The 19,069-nt window shown below is 39.3% G+C and overlaps 1 protein-coding gene across 7 annotated transcripts in view; it reads right to left on the reverse strand.

Moving 5' to 3' along the window:
* The window catches only part of LOC306832630 (uncharacterized protein), a 139,782-nt gene extending 122,065 nt beyond the window's left edge, over positions 1 to 17,717 (reverse strand). For 2 of the 7 annotated variants that reach the window (XR_013780252.1, XR_013780256.1), the window contains exons 1-2: positions 17,305 to 17,684; positions 12,047 to 12,205 (exon numbers count right to left, since the gene is read on the reverse strand). The gene's annotated coding sequence lies outside the window, so the exon portion shown is untranslated. Of the gene's footprint in view, positions 1 to 12,046; positions 12,206 to 17,304 lie in introns of all 7 variants that reach the window. The other 5 variants (XR_013780253.1, XR_013780254.1, XR_013780255.1 and 2 more) reach the window with 5 other exon arrangements.
* Positions 17,718 to 19,069: the final 1,352 nt, after the last annotated feature.

Raw genomic sequence — 19,069 nt, forward strand, 5'->3', positions numbered from 1 at the left:
ATTCTATTACAGTCTGATCTCTCTGTTATGTCTCTTAGTATGATTCTTCATTTACCCAACCATTTCCCCATAAGAAGCACTAAGTTGAAAATATGCAACTAAGTGTGAAATTTAACTTCAGAGGTCTCGCGCGCGCACACAAAAAAAAAATAAAAAAAATATCACACTGGAAGCAGTCAACAAACTGACAGGGAGTGACTAATAGCTTTTTCTTTCTGGGTAGAAATCCAATTCATGCCAAACAAAAATCTTATTTTGTTTCTGTAATGGTATGACTGTATTACTGTGCATTTCATGAGATCCATTTAAAAGGTGGAGCCAGTCTTGCACATAGCCCCCTGCACAGCCCTAGCAGCTGCTGTGTTATGAAGTCGCACAACTCTGGCTATACTACCAGGAAATAACCACACAGATGCCTGCAAGGCACAAACAGGAGCTGGAGCATTTCATTCAATCATTTAATCCATACTTTTAAGTAAAGGACCTCCATTCTTATGTCCTTTTTTTATTACTTGAGTGAATGGTAGCACACAGTTTTTCCTGTCACCTGCCAATCTTTTGCACAGAGCCGTATCGCCGCTGTTTATTCAGGAAAAGGTTTTTCTAGCAGTGCAGCCAAGTAAGAACTTAGTCACTGTGTTCATTTTGAAAAACGGGTTTCACCACACTATTCACCTTGATGTACGTACTTCTTTTATTATCGTTAACATTTCTTGTCATATTATTCCTATACAGCTAAAGATTTACTCATAAAAAATCTGCTTCTAATGGGATTGTGTAATTCAGAATGTAATCAGAGGGAGTGCATTGGTGCATCTGAATTTATTGTAATGTTGAAAATCATATTTATTATTATTTATTATGTTGATTGAAAAATAGAATCATTCCATCACAGGTAGGATTTTTTTTTTTTTTTTTTGGCTTATGTCATGGCTAACATGCATAAACAGACAAGACTTTATTATAATGTACAAATCTATTTAGCAGTTGGTTTATTTTATTACAAAAAGGTAAAACAATAATAATGTTTGGCTAACCCAGAGCATGAGATAATGAAAGCAGGAGTGCAGATGGAATAAAACCACATAGTATTTATCCTGTTTTATATAGGGGATGCAAACAGCTCCATATGTATTTTGGTGTTGTGTAAATGCCAGGGAGACACAGCAGCATCCGTTGGAGTTAACGGTGCAGCACTTTTGTGTTCAGTAGCACAAATCATTAATCATGAGGCCGGCCATATTCTTGTAGTGCCTGTGCTTTCATTACTGGGCCTAATTAAACAGTTCTGTGAACTGGAATCTCAGATTCCTCTGTTACAGATTATCATTAATTATGGTGAAAGTGCTCAGAGATGTTGGACTCAATTATATTCTGCTCAACCCTGGCAGCGGGGTGATTCATTGTTCTGAGCACTCCACAGCCGTACTGTCTCTGCTTATCACCAACCTCCACTTTTGTAAATTGGGCTCTGCCAGCCAACAAACTAAGAATTATGTGCTGCTTTTTCATTACAAACATGTTGGAGGAGCACAGACCAATTAAGGGAGGGATATTTTGTGTGGAGTGATGAGGCAGGCATTGGTGCAGGGAGATGGGGGGTTGGGTGGAGGGGGCTCAAGTTGTGGCTTTATTACCATGTGCGGTGCAGCCCTCCACCAGGTCTGTTGACTGATTATGCTCCCTACACTCTCTCAATATCTCAAAGCCATCAGTACTGTAACAGTAAAATGAGAATTTGGACTGAATATATTGTTGATATCTCTCTGCATACTGTGTAGACACAGCTTTCCATTGTCCTCGTGGAGGGTTTAAATGGAGATTTCTATTGGACCTGGAGCTGAGTGTGTCTGGCTTTGAAAGAGAGCGATAACTTTTCAAAATATTTGTGTCTGACATGCATCTTTTTATGCAGCTGAACAATGTCAATATTACTTTTATGGTCTTATGTAGGGTATGTGGGGTCTGTGATGAAAACAGTGTGTGAATGAGATTATTGGCCACCTTTTTTAAGGGTCAGAGACGAGAGGAAAATCTAAATCAAAGGGAGGCAGAAGTTCCACTGGTAAGCTTCGGCCTTAGCGGTTTGCACAATTTCATATGCCACAGTAGGTAGTGATTTTAATATATATGAAAATCAGCTGGAGCTGTGTGCATGTGTCTCTTATAATATCACCTGTGGGAGATTTTCGCTGCCTTACAAAGCAGAACTGTTTACGTTCCCCCTCACTACAGTGTCGTCTCAGAGCGACTCTCCATAAGATGTCTGTCTCTGTTCCGCTGCTTTAAAGAATTAACACAGAGTGCAGTGACAGCGAGACGTGGGAGAGGAAAACAAAGACAAGAACTCAAGATTTCAAAATTAAATATAACAATATCTCTGGTTCTCTCGTAGTTCCTTAAACTACCGTTGGTCTAATCCCATAATTCCCCTGGCAGAGGAGTACGAAATGGGATTTTTCTTTCCTTCTGGTGACATAGCGGCAGCTCATTGAAAATGTAATACACTACTTCCAAGTCACAGGTCAGCTGGCAATCTGAATTCTAAAAGGACTGTGAATAATATTCTGTTTTATTTTGAAAATGAACTTTGTGGCCTCCATCATGAATCCAATATATGTCTTAATCTTGTGGGCTCTTGAAACCCACAGCTCAGGAAGACGGCCTGTGACTCCTGAACCTAATAAGGAAATCACTTGTTTTCTCATCCGTCTTCTCATTTTATGGGGGCTGACACAAAACAGTCCTTTATCCTAAAAGCAATTGATGAAGCATGAAATATATGTTAAACACTATTAAGGCTCTTTCTCGCGTTCCTTAAAAAAATGTTGTTATGTAACTGGTCTGAGGCACGACCACAACAGAAACACAAAAGAACATGAATTGTATTCGTCATTCTTCAGCATTTGCTTAAGTTAGTTTACGGCGTATTTTTCTGAGATGAAAAGATGAACACCCGAGCATCTATTGTTATTCTGAACTGAACACAGCTGACAGTGGCAGTGAATTTAAGCGTTAATTACACAATAACCTTTTCAGAATGGATATTTAGACACGCTGTGTCCTGTGACTCTGAATGTTCAGGAAATGAAAACATCCAACGACCAATCAGTATCTGCTCACATTAGCATAGTCTTTTAAAACCCAATGCCCCAAAACATGCCACCGAAATCCTCTCCTATTTATCTTAAAATAGCCACTTAACTTTGACTGACACTAATTCTTACTACATGCAACTGTAGGAACCCCTTCATTTCCCCCTTCTGTCTCTGTCAGAAAATTACAAAAGACAGAGTTTGTGATGTCCCCAGTGTGTGAATCCCTTTATTCTGTCAGATTACAGCATTTGATATGACGTAGTGCGGCATTCTGGCCTCGCATGCCTGCCAGAGACAAGGGACCTGTCAGCAGCAGAGGGGAGCAGTGCAGATCATCACTTTGACTGATCCGCAGACCCGGAGACTGTCATCTCCTCCGACTGTACAAGTCAACACAAATAAAAGTGAGGAAGCAGAAGCCATAATGGCTGGGAGAGATCCAGGCTCATCGTGGCCATTACTTTTATTCAAACCTTACAGATGACATGATGTGAAAAATGAGCCTGTGTCTAGTCGGGTGCCCATTAGTGAGTGAGCACATTATCTCCCCTTTTTCACATTGAATCTCCTCCCTGCATGCAATGGCAGATGCTCCAGAGGAGTCACTCACTTTTATGGGCTTTTGACTGCTGTACTCTTTTAAATACAGGGGCCTGCACCAGGCAGAGATGACGTATGGCTGTCAGCGCTCTTCACCTCACTGACAGATGCCTGCAGTGGATTCCTCCTTAAGCCTTCTGTCTCAAACTGAGGGGGACAGCTAACCTCTTCCCTCCCAGACAAAGATGCATCAAATTGATTATTACAGCAAAGGAGGTAATTTCTAAAAAAAAGAAGGAAAAATAATTCATCACCAGACAATTACAATGTAATTTGCTCTAGTATAGTCTGAAGGCAATAATGAAATACAATTCCCCCAAACATATGAGAGTGATATCACTAGTAGTGCAAATCCTCAGTTTGATCACAATACCATTGATTTTACAATAGGTGCCAATGTCAAAAAGTCTGATTCAAATCCACGATCGATTTCAGATTACCAAATACAATCGGCTACATTTCACCTAACGGAAAAAAAACATTTTTTTTTTTTTTTTAATTGATTTGACAATTTCATTTCTGAAACTTCATAAAAAAATGTAAAAAAAAAAAACCTTTCTCAACAAAAAGAACAAAGACCTGTGTTTCAGCCACACTCTTCAAGTTTCATTGCAATAAAATGTTTTTATTGTGAAATAATTATGGACGCTGGTGGTTACTGTACCTTTAAGAAGTTCACACATTTGTGTTTCACCACGCTGAATTTTTTAATTTAATCATTTCTTTTCCTGTACAGTGATCAGTATTACTGCGTAGTGCTGTGTAAACATAACGCAGTCTTACATGTGTCCTCTTCTGCTTATTTTGACACATGTTCTGTATCAATTCACCTCTTTTATCTAAGTAGCATGAGTTTGGCTTGAATAAAGTTTTTTCATGACAAAATGGGATTTACTTCATTTTCATTTATGCATTTTAATAATATATATATAAAAAAGATAATTCAAACACTATACAGAATTTAATGAAATCTGTGAAACACGGTGAGGTCACCTGGCTATTCTGTCATCACAGCATTTGATCCTCGAGTGAAGAGGATTGATACAGAAAGTAAAAATAAAACAGAGTGCACGACAACACCTGTAGTCTGCATGTCAGAAGCATTGTTTGAAAATTTCAAGACTTGAGCTTGACAGAAACTGTGTAACAGGCTGATGGTGGGAATTTCAAAACAAAAGGAATATCTTAAAGATGACTTCGATTGGTGTTTTTACTTTCCATTGATTTGATCTTTTTCTGATTAGATCAATGGATAGTTACTGAATGCTAAAACTTCATAACATCAGATTTTTTCTTTGATGAGGATGGGGAACAAAATCAGCAACAAAAGTTTGTATTTCGGGAAGTTTCTAAGCTGACAAACATTATGTGCGGGTCCACTGCCTGTCTCACCTCCTAATAGTCTTTAAAACACCTCCGATAACTGATGAAAGAAAATCAATGACTTTCTCAAATCACTGTGTTTCTGTCACATTGTCGTGGCTGGAATTGACAGGACAAACAAGCGCTGCCTCCATCTTTCCAGGCCGTGTGAATTTAACCAAAAAAACAAACACATACTAGCCTGGGCGCTCGTGTTTTAACACCCGGCCTCAGAGAATGACACAATCTTGAATTAATGATGCAAACCAAATTCACAAGCACTTAAGATTAGGTTTATCATCAGCTTCTCTCTCAAGTCTCCCTGAAAAGATACAAAGATTGGCAAGTTATCAAGCACATCAGGACAAGGTGATTCAAAGTGCTTCACACAAGATGTCAAAGGCGGCATGAGAAAGGGGAAGAAGACAGTGTTTTAAATCCTTGATAAAATGCTTTATTTTGAAAGAACGAGATAAATTACCCATTAACCAATCAATCAATCTGAAATGTAAGAGCCTGTGGATGCAGTTGAAAAAAACATCAAAGAACACTACAAGAAAGCTGGGGGACATGTATATGTATCATTTTCTTTATGGTGGGGAATTCACCAGTGCAGTGTGCTAGAGTAAACAATTCAATAGTATAGAAACCCCCAAGGGAGGTCGAGCATATTTGAAAATAACATACATTTTATTCTACAATGGGAAATAAATCTGGATGCAGTCTTACAGATCAAAGCTCAGAGGTTGTGGTCAGTGACAGAGAGTCCTGACTTCTTTCATGCAGTAGTATGAACCACAGCCGCTTGGTTCAATCTAATCTCTGACAAGAAACAACAAGCCTTTGGGACACCCCCGCGGCCCACCTCTACGCCAAACAACATCATAAGCAGCTCTACTCAGGGGGTAACATCTACTGCAGCTGTCACGGGAGAAATATGTTTCCATTTTACAACTTCAGTGGCAGAGAAGACCATACAAATGCTCCTCTATTTCCCTCGCTATTGCTCATTCGTTTGAATCTCTTTGCTCTCTCTCTCTCTCTCTGCTGCTCCCTGTCAGTTTTCCCTCAGTGCCCACACTCAAAAGGGTTCCCTGGTGACTGCGTCCCATTACTGTCCTGAGACTGCTGCACAACAGAGCTGCACCCCCCCCCCCCCCCCCCCAGTGTCCTTGGTGATACCAGTCAAGATTCCCACAGTGCCAAGTCAAGCATTACACCAGACGAACAAGATGCAAAAGTCGGTACAGTTTTAGTTCAACCTGCACGACACGTCTGTCTTTTAAGACTAAGAAATATGACGTCATATGTCAAATCATTAAAAAAAAAAACATAGTCCCAGAATTAAAAGAGACTTAATGACCAAATTACAGATGTTTCCATTATTTCATAATACTGATTAAAAAACACCCAATTTTGATTAAAAAAAAAAAAGTTATCACAATTATGCACTTTGTTTCAGCAACAATTCCACATTTTCTTGTAGGCCAAAGCTGAACTATTATTTTTTTGAAGCAAAATAAATTATAGACAGGCGGTTGGTGTAGGTTCCACCCCCCTTCCCTTTCTTTACATGTAAATGTCACTGGAAAAATGACAACAATGCATTTATAAATCAGCTGACATTCCCTTATTGATGCTTTGAAACCTTTTGCAATTATTTTTTTTTAAATCAACCAGCAGGTAAGATACTTTAAATCCTACGATAAACAAACTGAAGATGAAAAAAAAACAAAGAGTGATGAAATAAATCCCAATCACTACTTTGATTTAATTCATGCAAGTCAAAGTGATTAATGTCTCCCGTGTTGATGGCAGTAAGGTGACGCTTGGATCTAACCTGCACTCAAACGCTCACTATAGTGTTCCCATGATGTCTTCTACAAACTGTCTGCACTCTCACTGTTGATCCAAATACACCAAGTTCCTCTAATTCTACAAGGATCTCAGGCGTGGCTGTGCTAATCACCTGACACACCTGATTTTCCAATTCATTTTCTCCATTCATCTTGAGCAAATGTAGCGACAGCTTGCAATCTGTTTGTTTTGACTTGTCAAAAAGGAACCAAAGGCATGTATCAACATGGAATAAATGCTACTGCAAGATGTCACCAGCTGTACACGATATGATGAATTACAATCATATGTTAATCAGCCGGGGTTGTAGTAATGGGATGCTGACGTGGTGTTCCAGCGTGAGCCTTCTTGCTATGTTTGTTTTTGTATACAGATACGGATTCTTGAACAGACAGGAGCATGCTGCTGTTTGAAATACTAATGAACAGATTTCAGTATTTGTTTTTATGCTTTTCGGATTTTTCTTTTTTTGCTGTTTGTTTGCAGCAGAGAATAACTAAAAACGCATTTATGAAATAGGATCTGCCTTTAATGAAATATTAACTGAGTTTGTTCATGCATTAATAATTACTGCTGCCCACCTTTTTGTTGTTGTTGTTGTTGTTTTATCACAGCTTTGTTAGACATGTGCTACCATAATTGCATGAAAAGACTGGAAACTCGTCACTCTCTGTATTTGTCTCTGACATGCATGCTAAATCGTGAGATGTAAACAGGAATTGAGTGTGTATCTGTGGTTGAAGACCGGCTACAGAGCAGACTACATGGGTCCAGCAACAATGTCAATACTGCCATGAGTAGCTTTTCATTCCCCGGTTACCAACACAGTGAGATCATGCGGTTTGTCCAGCAAACTCACCACTGACTGAAAGAGCCTCAATGCTTCACTGTGGTTTTACTTCTCCATCAGTGGGTCCATCTGTAGATGAACCGGATTAATTTTTCATTCAAAACAAAGGCAAATGTTGAGACGGACTAAAGTTTTTATCCAATTTTTCATATGAACGAAACTTAAGCAGGCGGATTCAGCGTGAAGAAAAACATGGTGCAACACTAACTCCCCCTGTCGTCTCATACATGCCATCATTTTAACTTGAACAACAATGCTAATGGATTTTTTTTTTTTTAAGTTGGAGCCGACTTTCTGTTAAAGGAGCAATCTGTAACTCTGACCCCTAGTGTTTAAAATAGGTACCGCAATCCAAATAAGCCCCCCCCCCCCCCGACTACCTATCCGAGTTTTAATCTCCCTCCATTTTTCAAAACCATCTCCAATATTAATTGTAGTTTTACCATGTTTATGTAGTAGTATGTAGAGCGCATTTCATCGCTACAACACCTGTAGGTTTGACGTGATAACTGGTCTCATATCCGGCAAACCGAGGGGTGTCCAAAACGGCCGTGTGGGGGGTGCCTTAAAACTGTCCACCTTCTCTGGTCAAAACTAAATCAAACCATCCCGGACAAGAATCAAAAGCTGCCTGGCTGCATGTTTCCTTCATGTCTGATGATACTGTATCATCAGGTCATTGTAGGATTCAGTTCAGTAGATATCTTACATTATGGTCCCCTAACAAAAACAGTTTCATGCTCGGAAGGGATTCATTTAATAAGTGAAACTGCAAACAAGGATTTTTTTTGTGGAAAACAGAAAATATTTAAGATATATAAGATAAGATGATATAAATAAAGTAATTATTACAGAATATGAAATCTGTGAAGGGAGGCTTCTGTGGGTAAACAAATGAAGCAAGAGTAAATAGAAACATCAAAAGCACACACCTATAAACTATGCTACAACTAAATTACTTCCACACTCCATGGGTGCAATATGTGATTTAAAAGAGCCTGGCGGTGGCAATATTCCTCTGATATGGTGTTTAGTTTTAATAGGAACTCTCAGCTCAAATATGAGCTGACAAACACAGCAAGACAAACACAGTCTCTCTCCGGCGATGAAATATACACTATCAAATAGACCTGTACCTTTTTGAATCCACTGTGTGGGTGAAACTAAAGCGCAGAACAAACAGCATTCTGATATGGCTTTGAGGGTGATAACAGCGTCTGACAGGGTGGAGAGAGCAGGCTTTGGGCTCCGTGCGAAAACACAACCTGTGATTGACATGATTCCCTGGCCTTAGAGAAGTTTACCTTTTAATAAGAGCTCAGAGAGCCCCTCTCAACAAGCTGGTCCGGGCTCCCGCCGACAGCAGGGGACAGCTGGGGATGTGTGTGTGTGTGTGTGTATTCATGTGCATGCACGTTTGTGTGTAATCGATGTGCCTGTGTGTGTGCGTGTGTGTGTGCGCCCACTTGTAGCAGATTTCAATCAAGGATTTCAGCCGTGCCCAAATATCCCTTCTCTTTTGGGCCAGGTTGTTTGAAGAAAATGAGTGGATTCAGGATCAAGAGCCTTTCTGGAGGAATTTAAGTCTGTTTGAGGATTATGACTTCTTCATCCTGTACAAAGCCTGCAGACGCTGCTATATGCTAGCCCTTGGAGGCCTGGCTTACCAATGCATTCCAGACGTCGATAGGAAAGTGATAAAAACCCAGTAAAGACATCATAGTTTTTTGCACAAATCTTCAAAATAAATAGTGGGGTGGAAAACTTTCTCGTTTTTCCTCTTAAGGAGATTTTTTTTTTTTTTTTTTTTTACAGAATAAGAATTTGCATCAACAAAAGGACATTATGGATTCGAAGTTATAAAAAAAAGGGCTTCTGAAGAAAGTCTTTCTGGCTAAGCGCACATCATGCCTGTGATCATCTTGCTCCAAACATAATCATGTTCTTGTTACTGCCTTTGGAAAATCCTGTCAACATTTTTCCACACTCCTCATTCATGCTTTGTAGTTCCCATCAGGCCTCTAATCTCTAAATTCAACAAACTGCAGCAAGAGCCACACCTCCTTTTTATCTCGCTAATGAATTATAATTAGCGCGCTAACACGTCCCATGCCGGCTCTGATCAGCGTCTTCAGGTTTCAACCTGCCTCTCTGCGGCAATCGACGGCGTGCCTGATCCGTTTGGGAGAGAAGTCTGACGTCGCCTTCGTCGAAAAAAGCTTCAATGACTGGAACAGCCTTTCTTCAAAACCTTCATCAGTCACACAGCTGATGAGTGGACTGCGTCTGCAGCACAGCCAGCGGCGAGTGAAGGGGGCTCTGATCGGATCTGTCATTATTTACCCTGTTTACAGCATAAGCTGAGAGCAAAACAAGAAATCAATAGAAAATGGGGACAAATGACTGTAAGTGTCAATATTTAAGACAGCTGAGATAAAGGGCGCTCAGTCTATAATAGATTCTTTCCATTTACCTTAAGTTTATCGAGCAGAGGCTTTGTCAGTCGCTGACAAAACCATTGGCTAGTTGTTGATGCAACTATGTAGTATCATTGGAACTTTAAGTATAACAAATGGAGGTTGTTATCAAGGGATATGATACACGTTCAGCAATTATATTGGCTGCTATTTCACTGTGTTCATTTTATTTATTTTTTTTATATACACTTTAGTGTAAGTCCTGTAGCCTCCAGTCAGAAAGCTTTTAGCCTCTACACAGTATGTATGACATACGGTGAAACCAGGCATGTGATGTCAGTGAGAATGTTGGCAAAGAACAATCGGATTTCAACAAGAAGAAGTTATCCAAAGCGATCTGCAGTCTTAAGATACCAACAAACCACTTGGCTGCATTTTTAAACCCTCCAAAGTGAAATCAACAAAGTCCGGAAATATTCCAAACTAATTGAATACAAAAAGACGTAGACAAACTGATCCTCCAACATTGAGTCTCCAGAGTGCTTGTTTTTTTTTTTGGAAAGGTTAGGAGACTTGGTTTGACCCGCAGAGAAGTGCGACTCTTAGAGCTGTACTTCTGACTTAAATATTTTTGTTCTCGATCAAACACTCCCACCTTCATACAGAGTGCAGCCCAACAGACCGAGCGAGGCGAGAGGAAGCCACGAACCACGAGCGAGCAGGAGAGGGAGGAAGAAGCGTCTCCTACAGACAGTCACAGCAGGGGATGGACTAACTATAGCCACATCAATGACTAACTCTCACAGCAAGGACACCTCCCTTCACTTTGAAAAGAAAATAAATTAAACAACAAAGGGGGACAGTGACATTCACAGCCTTTCAGTTTATTGCACCAAATACGGCCGGTCCTGCGTCCAGCGCGGGATCAGTGTGGATTTCAGCGGCCAGTAAAGACAACAACAAAATGAAAAAGCACTTTAGGGACGAACTCTGCTTCCCAGCAGGAATGATGATTGCTGTATGGATTCGTAGATGAAGCAGAAAAAAAAGTTCCCTCATCTGCTGGCCTAATATGGTCATTCCAACACAGGAGGAGACCCGTCTTTGTACTTCCTCATGCATTACATACACAATCAATAATGGAAAAATATACACTGGGAAAGGCCTTAGTCGCACTGCCTACAAGCGGCATTGATAAATGATTTTGTGCCAGTTATGACAGCAAGGTGCATGCAGTGAAGAGAGTGGAAGGCCTTTTTAATAGTGCAAGGAGAGAATTAAATCAAACCCAGGAGGGCCTCCTCTGGAAAGTCGAGATGCTGCATCTCTCTGCTCTAAATCACAGCTCTACTTAAGCCCGGCCCTCTCTTTCCCCATTTTTCTACATTATCAGAGGAAACCTGTCACTGCTGTCTATGGGAAAGTTTACAAATCATGATTTATCAGAGAGAGGATCTCTAAACACCTGTGTGAGAAAATAAGCATCCCCTGCATTATTATTTATAGGCCAAAAACTTTTTTCAGTCTGCCTGTAAGTTAAGAAAGTAACTTAAACACAGTGCAAACATTCCTGTTGAGTATGTTTGATTAGTCTGTAGTGCCTCTATGTTTATTGTCGACATTCAACAATTTTAAAAAAAAAGAGACAAAATGCTGATGATCCTCAATATAATTGCTGTTTTTTTTTTTTTTATGGCTGATGTGTATCTATGTAATTCACGTGCACACAATGTGCTCTTAGCAGTCGTCGTTGTAAAAGCCTGTACAGCAGCTCATTATTATCCAAGGGAAGGGAAAATATAAAAGGGGGCTTAAAAAGGAGTGAAAGTTTCCAAAGGTCAAAAATTAATCAAACTCATTACCTGAGGAAGCCAAGGATCCTGGTTGCTGCTAACTCCTTTAGCAGATTTTTAACCTCTATTTTCTTTTCAAAGAGGCGGAGACTCCCAGAGGAGCAGACGTCTATGACTTCTCATTTACAGCTGGATAGGAGGACCGGAATGATCCTCGAAGGCCTATTTCTGGAGACACAAACATCAACATTTAAATTCAGAAACAAAAAATATCCTCCTTTTATGAAAGGACTCGAAAACCTTAGACTGCATTCCTACAGAGCCCTAAACAACAACAACCCAGTTTTGAACCACTTTCTGCAGCACAAACAGGCAAAGCCACACCAGCTGGGGAGAGAAAATCCTTCTTACCGGCCACCAAGGCCAGTTGCAACCAGTTTATCCAGTAAATACTGCAGAAGAAAGCGACAGAGCCAAAGCCATAAGAGGAGGAAGAAGTGAACCCGGGCAATGGGCAGCCAGTTCGATGTCAGGTCTCTGTCTCTGCACAACTTTCTCCTCATCGAGGAACCAAACAAAGACAGATGGGCAGATACATTCGCCTAAATCACATACTGAAATATATTATTGTATCATTATGCATATGTATGGAAATCCCTTAGCTGTCGATAAGCAGCAGTAAAAAAAATGTTTTAAAAAAACACTAAATATGTATGTTAACTATTTAAAAGAAATCATATCTGTATACATATCTTCGATCATTTGCATGAAAATGTTTAATGTTGCAGGTATGTTTGTTATTTTTACTGTTTCAATTATAAACAGTTGTAATTTGTCAAAGGAAGTATTTAATGTATTCTAAAATCTGGATCAGTGTAAATTGTTTTCTCACAGGGAAAAAGATAGGAGACATCATTTAGGGAGATTTGTCACGCATAGACGGGTAGGAGCCTAATTTGAGCTGATTGAGGTTGTTACGTTTATGGCCTGAAGCTGCCCAAAGTTTGACGGTAACATGTTTGACTGGCCACAGAAATATCAAGACTCAATTCACTCCCCGTATGGTGCCAGTGTGATCCAGCCTTTGGATCGATTTAAAACAACCTCAAATTAATTACCTCCAACTCCATCCATGCGCACGTTTGTTTTTAAAAGCTCTTTTTAATTCTAATGTTTTCATTTAATAATAAAACAAATGTTCTCTGCTGAAAAACAGCTAAAAATGTGAACGTAAAAAATAAACATTTATGATGGTACGAAGCTTTAAAAAAAAAATGTTTAACTTGAGTTTTGTTTTTTCTCAGATGAAAAAAAAAAGATTTAAAAAAAGGGAAAGTGTTAATGCTCTAAGGGTAGTCCAGGCTGTAAATGTGCACAATATTCCACATTATATACATGTCATTTCAAATGCACTCCAAGTGACGCAGTGTCAAATCTGTGTGACAGATTTAGGTGAACGCTGGTGAAGGGAACCCTGCGTGGGGAGAGCGGCTTAGGGCTGACTCAAGCCGCCAGTACAAGATTTCCAGCAGGCAGAAAGGAGCTCTGCTCACCACGGAGCGGCTGCTCGTCCAGCCCACCAACACTGACAGCCAGGCAATAACCTGACACCATTGCCATCTTCTGACTACAGTCACACATGACTCTTTATGCAAGCTGCAAACTCAAGAACTTCACACAAATAAAGGCAGGAGATGCACTGGCTAAGGGACTGAAAAGAACAGCAGTTCAATTTAGAAGGAGAAAAAAAGCACAAGTCAAGTTCTGTCATTAAAAAAAAAAACGGATAAACAAAATAATCAGCAGACTGATTTGGTCAGAGCACTTAAATAGTTCACAGAGATGGAAGAGGAGAGAAGTGAGTCCTAGGATCAGACTTGTACAACAAAGCAGAGGTTTCACATGTGGAGCAGATGTTGTATCTTATTTATGATGTAACATCTCCCTCTTATGGCTGCTGCCTGAGGGGACAAGAGGACACATGGAATGGTGGAAATTTAGGAAAAAACAAACATCACCTCAATGGGAATTATTTGAAAATCAAAAAAATATATTTTCCAAATAACTCATCAGAATTCGTGTGAACTCTTGGAATGATCATTTCTACATCTTTTCAAGAGTAATATGCATCTACAAGTGTAACGTAAAATCCCTGAGAATAAAATTTTAATTTGAAAAATATTAAGATGTCGTAATTCTTCTTGAGTTTGATTAAATTTCCTTTAGCTTAAATTAAAGGTAGGATGAACAGAGACTGAAAAATCCAATCCAACTCTTCCAATAACTTCATAATGATATAATGTAATATCATCCCATCCTAAAATAAAAATAGTATTATCATATATATTATATGTTTTAGCTTATACTATGTGTCTATTTAATATTTAACTTTTTACATTGAGAGCACTGAAGACAAATCACTTGTGTGTGTAAGCACACATGGCCAATAATGAGATTCTGATTTTTAAATGCAGGAGCTCACTGACATCTAGTGGACAAACTCTAAACATGGAAAATGTAAGAGGAGCAGAAAGCAGCTGCAGATGGATGCCATTTAGACTATCAGAAAACATGTTTTTATGTTCTTGGTACATAAAAGCCTGATGTTCATTCTGCTCAGCAAGTCCTTGGTTAGTCAGATCTGTTTTCTGCATGAGCTCAAAGCTTGTAGAATATTTTCATTCAGCCAATCTAATCTAATAAGTACACTGTCGAACAAAATCTTTGCTGTGGGGGAAGCTGCACACCTCAGGGTTCAGGAGGTGTACAGGTCGTGGACAGTTGGTAGATTGAAGCCGATCACCTCCTCTGCAGAGCGGATGATACGCTGCAGCGTACCAGACTGTGATGGAGGAGAAGATGATGGACTCGATGATGGCCGTTTGGGCGACAGTAGCTCAGTCCGTAGGGACTTGGGTTGGGAACCGGAGGATCGCCAATTCAAGTCCTGGTGCGGACCACCCGGGGTGCCCTTGAGCAAGGCATCAAATTCCCCTCCACCAGCTCCAGAGTGCCTGCTGGGGGTAGCTCCATCACTCTGAGTGCATGTCCATAGGATCCTGTTTGTGCACGAGTGTGTTGCATGTTCACCAGAGAGTAAACACCTAGTGCACTGTCATGAAAGAGCTCAGTGTATTTTGACATAAAAATAAAACGCACAAAAACTGACAAAACAACGCAAAACAACGCACACCAACACATCGGGGCGACCGTCCGTGGCGCAATCACGATTTTAAAGTGCGACAGTAAACCAGTTGCACATCCCCGGGTCAGCCTAAATGTTTTTGATTAAAACATTTTTAGGATTAGCACTCTTAAAAGAGCTCATAAAGTGTACCACATTTTGTTTCTGTAGATGGAATCAAAGATTTAAAACACTTCTTTTGTTATCTGAGAGAAGTTACACAAGCAAGGATCGAGAAAAGAGGAAACACGGTCCTGGAAGAGAAGCAATGCACAGGATGTAGGGTTGTAGTCCCAACCAAAAACAACATCAACAGCTGTCATCAACAACAGTATCTTTGGCTTATCTGGCTCCACTAACCCGAACATTAAGAGACCGTGATTACCAGTCATACGAAGCTGGTAATGAATCGGAAAAGTAAAGCCGGCGTTTCAAAGAGCGCCTTCACACAAAACGGCAGAGATTGCTTCATTTCACCCATCACACAAGCATCTGCCGTCTGCAGATCGTCATATCTAACAAACTTTGAGCAAACTATAAGAAAATCAAGATGTTAAAGATAGAGCTCAAAGTTCTAAAGCAACAAACGCAGGAAGGACAATTGGCAGATAAAAGAAAAATCAACGAGTATGTGCAGACTATGGGTTATTATATTTTCTTTCCGTCGTTAGTTTGCCTTCAAACTGACGATAATAAGTTCTGTTTCGTCTCAGAACTGAATGTGTTGCTCTGACTCTTTCTTGTGGCGTGTATAACAGAGCAAGAAGTTATATTTCAGCTGCAGCTCTGACGATAAAACGACAGAGCGGCATGGTGACATTAAACATTCATCTGAAAATATCAGTCAAAGCCATAAGAACTTTTTAATTGTACATCTTAAAAACACAACTGAAATGCTCTGATGCTTTTTCAGTCTCTGCTGGAGGATTAACGATATCTATAAAAAATAATAATCGTGTACTTAATGGACACTCTCAATTAACCCCGGAAGCTCCACAATCAAAAGATCTGATTGGTCAGTGGGGAGATTTTCACAGTTTGATCTCTTATCTCCAACATAACCTACTTTGCAGCAGGTTAAGTGTGCGTGTGCAGCGTCAGTTACCGTGGCGATATACCCAGTTAAGAATGAACGACCTACGTTAGAATGAAAATCCAGGGTTAACTCGGAAGTTGTCGGCTTTGTAGTACAGGTCTCCTTCATCCAGAAAAAAGCAACAAAGAGGAAGTCAGCTGGTTTAAACCAGATATTTTTTAAAAGAAAGCTTTATACAAGGGGTCCTCTTCCAAAATGCCACACACTGCGGACCAATAAAACAAACACTTATTAAATAAATTGTAAAATATTCAATGCATCAAGCTATTCTGTCACATGCATGACATACCAGGCTCACAGGCTTCTGGCATTATTTCACAAATTCAAAAAACTTTAAAAAAAACAAGGTCAACATTCACTGAATTCCAATGACTGGTTAGAGACAACTAAAAGGGTTGGGCTTCAAGCACTTGTACACTTAGTTAAATCATTTCTTAAGGTTTACTTAAGACTATATTGAAAAATAAGCTAGTTTTAACTTTACAGTCAGTACACTTGACTTAACATTAAACAGAATTAAGTAGGAATTCTCCAACTATTACTTTTTCCTAATAATTCATTGATTAACTGTTGTTGGTATTATAATTATCCTTTAATGTGAAGAAGGGACTTTTTCCATCACTGATAATAATAGCTTACCCCGATCATCAACATCAGAACAAATTGCAGGAACCTGCCTCAAAGGACTTAGGCTTCATAAACGACAACACAAAACAACAGAAAATACCAAGAATGTGAAACAGTTTTTAAATCCTGTCGGACAAATCTCATTTTCATACACAATTGTTATCATCACTTGAAAAATATTTGCAGAGCTAATGCTCGTTTTATTCAATAACTAGCAGTAAGAGTCGCACACAGACTGTCACAATGCTGAACAGTGTAGTGACGTGAGCCGCCTGTGTACGTCACAGGTGACGAGTTCACCTGTTAGCGCATCTACCGGTAAGCTAATGTTCAATATAAACTACCTGTTCATCCTAATACTGATTAACTCTTGCACTGGGTCAGAGAGCGAAAAACACACGTGTCCTTTACAGAACTTACCTACAAAGTTGTTTGTTTATCTGAGATTTTTATCCACAGGTGCTCAACACGATTAACTGTCACTCCTGCCATTCAAATAGGATGACCGGAAGTGACGTCACACACCAGCCAGGTTCTAGTGAACTACGCCACGTTGCAGAAAAATAATAATAAAACAAAAAGTAATGTGAACTTTTTGACTTGTAGGATATTGACATATAAAATGATCAAATTAAGATGTTTAATCAAAATAACTTCCACCAGTCAGATACAGTATTCAAATTTCCCTGAGTAGGCATGATTTGGTCAGGGTCAGATTTAAACCAAAACTTATTGTTTAGTAAGAAAAAGAAGAGGGTAGCAATAAAGTAATTAACTTTAGGCTGTTGGGACTATAATCACACTGTACATAAAAGCTCTTCCTCTACTAATCAAGAGTCTTACAATGTTGAGAGAAGAGTAACACTATTATCAGTTTAAATTACATACAACCACTTAGACTGACTTTAAGTCACAAGCATAGTGTAAGCATAGTGTTGTTCAGATAGAATATATGAAATACTGGTGTGTTGATATTTCAAGAGTTTATTAAAAGCCTATAAGTCTATTAAAAGGATTTATTCAATCTGTGCATTTGGTTTATTTTCACATTATTTTTGAATAGTTACCACGTCATGTTTCTGCAGTAAAAGTGACAGTAATTCATCTTCTGGAAATTAAATCTATAAAAACATGCCATGGCTTACATACACATAAATAGGTTGGCCTTATATGTATAGAAATGTGTTCATCACATAGTTAGGACACGATTATTATCATAATAGGTTATCATGAGCTTACTGGGGGGTAGTTGATTGGTTATCTTAATTACCTATTTTGCCTATAACAGGCTGAGCGCAACTAGATCTTGTGTTCTCTCACATAAGTCCTGAGGCTGAAGTTGCACTTTAAAAATGATAAATAGACGTTGTTTTTTTTCCTACAAAGCTGCAGGCGCACTGAAGTTTCTGTAGAACTAACCAATGGGTAGGTATTACAGGAGTGTTGCAATAGCAGGGAAATGAGAAAGAAGAGGAAAACAGGGACCTGTTCAGGAACATACATACTGTTGTATGGAATTTGGAAATTGAAGAAGATTGAGCTGTAAACAGTGAAAAGCAGACTTAAGGAAATTAATTTAGCCTATGATGATGACCATTCAAATAAGAACAACTTTATTGCCTGGTCATTGATGTTCTATAAGGCCATCTATCACCATCTACTAAAATATTTTAAAACATTGAAATTGTATATGGATATATTTACAAGCTTCTTATACTCTATAAAGATGACTATTTTTTTATGTGGTCAGGAGACTATTTTGTTATTTCTGTCTATGGAGACAAATAATGAAGCTCTGGAGGTTCATGGAGGTCTGCAGGGAGCAGCACTCTGAGGTCACCAGCTGAGCATCTCCCACAGAACTGCCTGATTGCCAGAGAGAGATATGAAGAAGGAAAGTAAGGATGAAATGTGATGTTTCCTTCTCAAGGTGCAAACAAAGGTGCTATTACAAAGCTGGAATTCTCTAGAAAGCCGGAAGAAACCCTCAGCAAATACTTTACAACTTTGTAGACCTTTCTTGATTAAGGTTGGCTGACTAAGTAAAATAAAGGAAAGGCTAAATGGATGAAAGTTGTTGCTGCCCCAAATTTTAAGAAGCATTCCCAGAATAATAAAGAAAACACAATTTTCAATACGGTAAAATTCTTTGACCTTAAACGTTTCAACTCACTGGCAGTTCTCT

The sequence above is a fragment of the Symphodus melops genome (assembly GCF_947650265.1).
Source record: "Symphodus melops genome assembly, chromosome: 12".
NCBI lineage: Eukaryota > Metazoa > Chordata > Actinopteri > Labriformes > Labridae > Symphodus > Symphodus melops.